The following is a 9,419-nucleotide window of genomic DNA, read 5'->3' on the forward strand; positions in this document are numbered from 1 at the left end:
GCATTCCCTCCTCACCCTGCTGGGCTTCCTGGGCTGCAAGCACAGTGATGGCTCATGTTCCATTTGTCACCTACCAGTATCCCCCAGTCCTTCTCCGCAGGGCGGCTCCCAACCCACCTGTCCCTGGGCTGTGCTGGGACTGGGGGTTGCCCCCACCCAACTGCAGGGCCTTGGCACTTGGCGTGGCTGAACCTCTCACCGTTCCTCCTGCCCCACCGCCGGCCTGGCAGGAAAACAGCCGATCCCACACACCAGCTACCACCAGCAACTCCATCCCATTCCCAGCCACCGCAGCTCGTCTCCATGTCCCCACCAGGGCAGGGGGCCACCATTCCCCTGTGATGGCAGTTCCCATCCTCCCTGCAGCCTGGATGCACTTTAAGAGCCCCATTCACTGGGGTGACACCAGGCCAGGGGAGCCCCCCCAACCACCCTGCCCGGGATCTTCACAGAGGGGTGGCTGCAAGGACAACTGGGGTCCCACCCCAAGGCAGGGAAGCCCTGCAAGACCCCCCACACTCCCAGGAGTCAAAGTCAAGTCAGGGGAAAAGGAGGGGGAAAGAAAAAACCCAACCCTTTTGAGTGCAATATTTTAGTTGAGCAACAGAGCATGAGTAAAGGAGGGAGCTTTTCGTGGTCTGGTGAGTTTAAGCTATGAGCTGAAAGTTTAACTATTAATACACTTAATCAAGAGGTTGTTCCTACAGCCGGGGTTTAGGAAAACAAACGCGCCGGCGGGGTGAGGAGAGGCAGGGGAGCGGCAGCACCCACTCCTGCCACTCTGGGGAATGTCCCTGCCCAGGGGGGTGGTTGGAGGTGGAGGGTCTGTGACCACCTGGGGCCAGATCCAGCCTCAGCTGAGCCTTGAACAGCAGGAGGTGCTGGGGGGATGCCAACTGCGAGGGCCAAGCACCCAGGATCCGACCCTTCTCCCAGCCCCCTATGCAGGAGATTTGGCAGAGGGGACAATTTTGGGGAGGGGATGCCACCCCAAGTCCTGCAGTGTCCCCAGATCCCAGGCAAGCAGCACCTGCACCGCCAACACCTGCCTGTCCAAGGCTTGGAATGGCCTTGGTGACAGCAGGGGATGCCAGTGGGTGAGGGACCCCCAGGGTGGGGGATCCCCAAAGCACCCCCTGCTGTGCCCCCACTGCATCTCCCCCACCACCTGCCTTTGCCAAGGAGGAGGAAGAGGAGGGATAGGCTGAATTTTGGGGCACAGCGCCCAGGCCCCTCTCCCCCGCCCGCCTACCTCGTGCCATGGGCAGGAGGTGCAGGCAGGCGCCTGGCAGCGTGGCACTGGCTGCCCACATCTCCGCCAAAAAATCCATGTCAAGGACGAGTCAGCCACCTCCTGCCTTCTTCCCACCAAGGCGGAGAGGGAGAGAGGCGTACGCAGCGCCTGGCACAAACACCCACCCCCAAACCCCTGTCTGCACCCCCCCGGCCAGCAAACAGGCAAAACCCCAACTTGCCCATGAGGCCACCAAATCCCCGGACGGCGCCGGACAGCCGCGGCAGGGGGCCGGGACAAACTTCTGAGCGCCGCTGGCGGGTCCTTTGTTACTTTGCTTTTGTTGTCACACGCCGGCGCGTCCCCGTCCCCATCATCCCATCACCGTGTGTCTCCCCACACACACCCCGACGCTGGCCCCGAGGTCAGGGCGCAACATCTGCCAGCTCGCTGGGTGGCATCGTCAGGGCGACACCAATACCGGCATCCTGGGTTTGCTGGGCCTTCGCTGGCTGTCACCAGGAGACAGAGCCACCACGAGTGGTGACACTTTCTGGGTTCGAGGCTCAGCCCACGTGATGCCGCGACCGATTTGAATCTGATGCGGTGGCAAGAGCCGCCGGCACTGCCAGGGAGGCGAGAGCTGGCGTCCCTGCCAGGTTCGGATGCTGGGAACGGGGAGTGCTGCTAGAGAAGATGGTTCTGCAAAGCTTTTCCACATAGAAATGTTAAGAAGAAACAGGCGGACAGACAGACAGAGAAGGTTTTCCATGCCTTCCAGCACTCCCACTGAGTGGTACCTTTGGGGGGTCACCACCTCGCCCCCCCGCCTTCCCATCTAACCCCTTCTCATCTCAACCCCACTGCCCTCCTGGGGAGGGGGATGCAACTCAGCTCCCCGGGGAGCAGCGAGGGGACAGGGAGCAGAGGAGAGGGTCTGTCCCTCCACAGCCCCAGGTGCGGCCCCACCGCTGGGCGAGGGGGCCGGGGGGGGGAACGGACAAAGCGGCACAAAGGGGCTGCTGACACAGCAAGGGCCCGTTTCCAGAGAAACAAAACTTCCGCCGGCTCCGGCCCCGCGCCCCAGGTAGCTGAGCTTGTGCATCTCCCCCCTTCCCCAAATCCTGCCTCAAACCCCCCCATCCCCACAGCACGTCAGCTCCTCCCCCCCCTCCCCAATCTTTCCCCCCTCCGTTCCCGGTGTCGCTTGCAGGGAGTGGGCGGCGGGGGGTAAAGGTTGCCCGGCCGGGGTCAGGGGCGACGGCGCGGCGCACACATGTGATCCGTTATCGCAGGATGTGTGCGCAGCTTTGTTTATGCGTGGGACGCGGAGCGGGGCGGGCAGCGGCGCTTTACCCCCCCCTCCCCCCCCCCCCTCCCCAATCAATCATCCCAGCAAAGAATAAACGGACCCAAAGCAAACGCAGGCCAGCAAGAAGGACATCGCTGGTTACGGGATGCAGTGAAAAAAAAATAGTAATAATAAAAATAAAATAAGAAGGGAAAAAAAACCAACACCGTGGGGCCTGGGGGGGAGCAATTCAGTGGAGTTTGGGGCCACAGTCCCAGGGTTGGGGCACAATTGACAAAACCCACGATGGCTTCGGGGCTGGCAGCACCCGTGCCAGGCTTGTACGAGGGATATTACGCGGCGGACGCAGCGATCCGGCTGGATCTTTGCGTGCCGGGGTGTGCTGGGTGCCCTCCCCACCGGGGGTGGGGGGGAGCAGGAGATTTGGGAATCCCATCTGACGGCGAAGCGGGGGAAGGATTGCTTGGGGGAGGGGGGGTAATAAAGTTGGGTTAGTTGTTGCACATGGCTGGGCGATGGCGAGCGGCGCCGCTCCCACGGCCACCCCGCTGCCGGTCACCGGTGGAGGAGCCAAACTGCCGCTGAAGCCTGGCGCACCCCCCGGGGAGGCGAGAGCAAAGCCACGCGGGCAACCCGAGCGCGGAGGGGCCGCCTAAAGCCACAGGCGCCGGGTGGGGGCTCCCCCCTCAGCCTCCCCCCACCCCACCACGCGTGATCCGCCGCGGGTGGCAGTGGCCGGCCCCGCTGCCCGGGGCGCGCCACCTCCCTCCGGCGCCGCGGCGTTGCCGCCCCCGCCGCCCCCCGGCCCCGCCGCCACCATTGTCACCCGGGAAACCACCGGGCGATGCCGCGGCGGCCCGGGGCGGCCGGGGGGGGGGGGGGGGCTCGCCCCCATCCCTACCCCCCACCCCCGCCGCCTCCCAGCGCATCCCCGCCGGGGTGTGGGGTACCGGGAAAGGGGACGGGGACCGGGGCAGGCGGTGGGGTTCAGCCGCACGGAGAAAAACTTTGCTCGTTACCCCGGCGCCCTCCCCGGGAAGCGGCGGGGCCGCTCGGACGCCGCGCAGGCAGCACCGGCCGGGCCCCGGCGCGGGCAGGCGGGCAGGCGGCCAGCTCCGCGCCCCGTCGCCGCCGCGGGCAGCCCGGTAACGGCGCCGGGCGGAGTGGGGCGAGCCGCAGCCGCCCCCCGCCAAACTTTTTCTTCTACCCCCTCCCCCTTTCTCCACCACCCCCCCCACACGCACACCCCCAACTCTGACGCCCGCCGGAGCGGCCCCGGGGGCCGGCACCTACCGGCGGTCCGGGAGCCGCCGCTGCGGGCAGCGCTGCCGGGTGCGGCGGGGGCTGCCCGGGAGCTGGGGACGGGGGGGTAAAGGGCGAAGGGGGGGGGGGGGGATCAGCACCTGCCCGACGCCGGGGAGGGGGGGCCCGGCCAGAGGGGAGCCGAGGCGGGCACGGTGCCTCGCCGCCGCCGCACACCCACCTCCACATCGCCGCTCGCTCTGGGAGTGCACAGCCCCCGAATCGCGCTGCACGGCGCTGCCGCCGCCGCCGCCGCTGCTGCCCGCGGCTGCCGGCAAAACCCGGACCGGACCGAACCGCCCCGCTCGCCCAGCCACGCCACGCCACGCCGCGTCGCGCGCGCCCCCCGCCGCCCCACGCGCGCGCCGCCCGCCTCACGCCCTCACACCCAACCAGCCACCCCACGGGTGCCCCGAACCCCATCGCCGTGTCACACACACCCCTCGTGCCCTAGTCGCCCCCACGGGTGTCACCCCCGCTGTGCCCCGCCATGTGCCATCCGCCCCCCACGGGTGTTACCGGAGTGTTCCCCCCACCGATCTCACCCCGCTGTGACTCCCGTGTCTTATCTGCCCCCCCCCCCCCCCCGCGTGTCACTGTGGTGTGCCCCACCTCCCCCCGTGTCCCAGCCGCCCCCACGGGTGTCACCATGGTGTACCCCTCGTGTCCCACCTGCCCGCACGGGTGCCACCCCACTGTGTCCCGCATGGGCTGTCCATCCCCCACGGGTGTTCCTGTGGTGTTCCCTCCCCCGGGTCCTAGCCACCCCCAGGAGTGTCATCACGGTGTGTCCCACTCCATGTCCCATCTGCTCCCACGGTGTCACCCTGCTGTGCACGCTACATCCCACCCACCCCCACCTTTGGGCTACCTTTGCGGTGTGCCCCCCCCCATGTCCCATCCACCCCAGGGGGTGTCACTGCGGTGTGCTCTCCATGACCCACTCAATCCCACGGGGGTCACCCCCCTGTACACCACATGTCCCACCTATCCACCACAGGTTTCACCTCACTGTTCACCCCATGTCCCACTCACACCCATGGGTGTCACCATTGTGTCCCCCCATGTGACATCCACACCCATGGGAGTCACCCCCTGTACACCCTGTGCTCCCCCATCTCCATGGGTTTCACCCTGCTGTGCCCCACCCATGTCCCACCCACCCCCACAGGAGTCACCCCACTGTGTACCTCCATGTCTTATCTGCCCCCTTGGGGTGTCACCCCAGTGTGCCCCCCACCCATCCTCAACAGCGTGTCACTCTGGTGCATGTCCCCCCCATCCGCACTGTGGGGTGTCACCCTGCTGTGCCTTCCCCTGCCCCCTCTATCCCAAGGGGTGACACCCCTGTGTGCATCCCCGTGCCCCTCCCCCACCCCACCCACCACATAGCCTGTCCCCATGCAGCCTCAGGGGTGTCACTCTGGTCTGTGCCCCACCATCTGGGTGCCTCGTGGGGTGTCACCCCAGGGTGCCCCTCCAGTCCCCAGCCACCCCATGAAGCTTCATCACGGCAGCTGGCCCCCATCCCTCCATCACCCACTGTAGGGTGACCCCAGAGTGTTCCCCATCCCTCCGTCCCTTCTGTGGGGTGCCCATCCTTAGCCCTCCCCTACGAGATGCTTCCCAGCATGCGCCCCATCCTGTGTGTTGCCAGTGGGGTGCCCTATACCTCTGAATCTCCCATGGGGTGCCTCCTGGCAAGTGCCCCATCTCTCTGTCCCCCCTGTGGGGTCCCCTCCTGCCTGTACCCCATGCCTCTGCCCCCCAATGGGGTGGCCCTGGCATGTGTCCACATCCCTCTGTCACCCCCATGGGGTGTAGCTGGTAGCAGGGTGCAGAAGCAAGGGTTACCCCTGAGTTCCTGGGGTCCAGAAGGGGGGGCCTTCGGAGTGCAGAGCCCTCCCATCCCACCACTGCATCTGGGTCCACAGGGAGCATTGCTTTGGTCTGGGGGTGAGGAACCCCAACTACAGAGCCCCTGAGCCCTGAGCCTGCCACTGCCACCAGGAGGGAGCTTGCCGGTCCCCAACACGCAGCATCAGTTGAAAGCCCCCTGCACAGCAAATAATTGATGCTACCAATAAGTGACCCAGAAGGAGAGGACAAATCCCCCCAAGGTTTGGCCCCTTCAGGGGGAACACGCTTGGCCCAGAAGTTTTCCGCTCAACTTTTTGGCAGGAATTTTTTTGCTGCTGGGGGGGAGATTTTTCTTCCCCTTTGTGGGGTGGGCACTGAAAAATTGGAAGTTTAAAAAATTCATTAAATCCCCACTCCTCAGCCAAGAGCAGCTTTCCAGGGACAAACGGCCCAAAAAAAACCCACCACCACCCCCAATTCCTGCAGCCTTTTCAGTTGCCAGCAAAATACCCAAAACCTCCCGAAAGCAGAAACCCTGACAAAAATGAAACTGGGTTTGTGTTGCCGTTGATTTTTTTTTTTCACAGGAATGCAAAATCGCTTCCCACCCCGCTCCTGCCTTGAAATGAAACAAAAAAATCTAAGATGGGGGGTTGAGGAGTGCGGACGCACTTTTTGTATTTGATCCACATCTTGTTAATTATGTGCCTTTCACATATTTAGTGACTGGGATTTTCAAACACAGGCAATGTGATGATGCTACCTTCCGGGTGGCAGCAATGGCAGTGTCCTCCTGGGCACCCCTTGTGCCTGGTCCCCAGCTGGCATCACCACCAGCCCCGGCTCATCACCCTCAGCTCCTCTGCTCAACCTCCCCAGCACACTCCTTGCTTGCCTGCCTCTGCCATTCAGCCTCTTGCCCCCCAGAAAACAGGCAGTATTCTACTGCCAGGCACACAGGATGCGGGTGGCACTGGTGATGCGGGAGAAGGGACAGCATCCTACCAGCACCGCACGCAGCCACCACAGCCCAGCCACAGTGACACCAGCAATGCTACCCAGCATATGACACACTCTCACCTGGGTGGGCTTCACCCATGGAGTTTTATTTGCCCCTTTTTTTGCTATTTTTAAGGGTCTGAGCACACCCTGATCCCCTGACACCACCATGAGATGCAGGGTGCTGATGTCCCCCCTGCAAAGGCAGGGCCTGCAGCAATTGCACCTGGAGTTTGCAGCCCACCAAAGGTGGACAGCCACGGAGGGATTTCACTGCTCAGCATATGTGGAAAACTCATGTGAATGAAAATTGCCTTCAGCCTGAGGGCTGAAGTCCTCTAAGAGAGGGGAAACTGAGGCATGGAGCCAAGTAGGGACTCGCTCACAGTGTCAGCAGCAAAGCTGTGGCTCCAGCTCAGCACTCCCCAGCAAACCCCAGGCTCCCCAGCATCCCTGAGCTGGTACGCACTGCGGCGCACACAGTGCTCCAGCACTGGGGAGGATGGTGTCCCCCAGTGCCCTCAAACTGGCACATCCCCACAGCCTGGGGACAAGACATGGGACACATCCCATGAACCCCCATCCTGCTTCTGGACTTTGATCCCTTGGTGTGCTGGGGGCTGTGGGGGTCAGAGGGACAGGGCTGGAGGGCAAAGGGAACAGGGCTGGAGGGCAAGGGGTGCAAGGATGGAGGATGAAGAGGACAAGGACAGAGATGGAGATTGAGGGGGCCAGGGATGGAGGGCGAGAGGGACAGGTATGGAGGATGATGGGGGTGGGGGTGGAAGGCAAGGGGGACAGGGTTGGAGGGCAAAGGGAATGGGGATGGAGGGAAAGTGGGACAGGGAAGGAAGGCAGGGATGGCAGGAAAGAGGGCAAGGTGGATGGGGGATGGAGGCAACTGGGGACAGGGATGGAAGGCACAGGGGACAGGGATGGAAGGCACAGGGGACAGGGATAGATGACAAGAGGACAGCGTGGAAAGCCTATCTGCAAACAGCAGTGCTGCCTCCGGTCTCTGCCTGCCAGAACCAGTGCCAAAATCTTCACCATGCTGGGCCCAAGGCTCCCACAGCACTGCCTCCTTCCTGGCCGGGGAGTGAATCCAGGACCCCTGCCCAGAGGCATGGGGCTGGGAATAATGTGGGGGACCGACAAAGGACATGACGGTGATGCTAGGCAGCCTGACCCTGTCGCGGTGAAGGAGGGGTCACACAGGTCCGTGGCCCCCCCGCATGGCAGCAGGGCACTATGGGATAGCAGCTGGAGGGCTGCCAAGGCTGTGTGAGCAGGAGACGCGTCCCAACAGCCTCTGGAGCACAAACACTCTCCAAAATGCCCAACCCCAACCCAAAACCCCTGAGCTCAGCTGCTGCCATCCAAGTGGGTTACAGAGTGACACTTGCTTGTCACCTCCTCTGCACTGGGTGTGGGGTGTCTTCTAGTGGAGAGGACCCAAATCCAGCCAGATGCTGCTTCAGGAGCCCCAGACCTTGGTGACATCCCTGATTCTAGGGAGGAATTTTTTCAGCCACCGGGATGGGGGAACCTGGTGGGACCCAGCACTAGCAAGCTGGACAAGCTCCTCTGGATGCTCTGCTGGGAGACCCCCCGCCCCAGCAAGCTGGGGTCAGGCTGGCACAAGCTCCTTATTTTTTTTAGAAGCCAATTTGCTCCCCTTAACCCTGATGGTGCCGAAAAACAGAGCTGGAGCAGCTGGCATTTTTTGGGTGCCAACCTCCAAGGGCATGCCCACCGCACCAGGGGTTGGAATAACCCACCATCATGCTCAGGTGGCTGCCATGGGCTGCCCCAGGGGCATGGCACTCTGCCTGTGTCCAGCCAAGTCCAGGGGACATGGCACCCCCTTGTCTCCCAGCTGGGGGGCCACAGGAGTCCCCACCTTCCTGGCTGCAAAAGCCTTAAGTCCCAGGAAGAGGGTGCCCCAAGAAGCACATAGCCCTCCACCAGCCCCTGCCTCCCATTAACTGAGGCTCTGTCTGTGTTAATTTTTAACCCCAGCTGTCTCCCACATGGCGGCCGCGGGCCGCAGAGACTCATGCTGGCCCCGCTTACCAGGGACGTGCCGCAGCCACTCGGCAGTGCAGGGACCAGCCACCTCTTCTTGGAAAGGGCTTGGGGGGGGGGGGGTTGGAAATGAGTCCCCACTGCCTACCAGGTTGCTGGATGGTTCGTGCCCCTCCTGGGAGCTCAGCCTGGGTCCCAGGGGGCTCAAGGAGGGAGATGTGGGTGCAGGGCAGGCATGCAGCTCTGGCCTTTGCAGCTGGGGGGGCCACAGTCCAGGCTGTCCCCCTGGCTCCTCTGCGAACGGCAGCAGCCGCTGCCCGGGAATGTCCTGGCAGGAGGGACCCGGGCCTCAAAGCAAACAGACGCCACGCCGGCGGTTGGGAGAAGGGCAGGAAGCCGTTTTCCCTCTGCCCTCTCCCACCACAGTGTGGCCGAGTGCAGGGGGGAGCACGGCATGGAGAGTGCAGGGGCCAGCAAGCGTCCCCCTCCAGTCCGCAAGCAGGGAGGCAAGGCAAGACACACACACACACACACCCCCCACACACCCCAAATCATCCCTTTCTGGGTGTTGAGTAGCTGCTCACACCGGTGCCAAAGGACGCCACAGCCATCCGGGTGCCCTGGACACTCAGCCTTTGCTGGGAGAAGGGCGAGTGGGCACAATGGCTCTCTGCCGCAGGGCCA

General features: G+C 63.6%; 1 protein-coding gene across 8 annotated transcripts in view; it reads right to left on the minus strand.

The window, feature by feature from the left end:
* The window catches only part of CXXC5 (CXXC finger protein 5), a 44,849-nt gene extending 35,810 nt beyond the window's left edge, over positions 1 to 9,039 (minus strand). For 2 of the 8 annotated variants that reach the window (XM_064458775.1, XM_064458774.1), the window contains exon 1: positions 4,030 to 4,141. The gene's annotated coding sequence lies outside the window, so the exon portion shown is untranslated. The other 6 variants (XM_064458770.1, XM_064458769.1, XM_064458772.1 and 3 more) reach the window with 6 other exon arrangements.
* Between the last annotated feature and the right edge of the window lie 380 nt (positions 9,040 to 9,419).

Source organism: Phalacrocorax carbo, chromosome 8, assembly GCF_963921805.1.
Source record: "Phalacrocorax carbo chromosome 8, bPhaCar2.1, whole genome shotgun sequence".
NCBI lineage: Eukaryota > Metazoa > Chordata > Aves > Suliformes > Phalacrocoracidae > Phalacrocorax > Phalacrocorax carbo.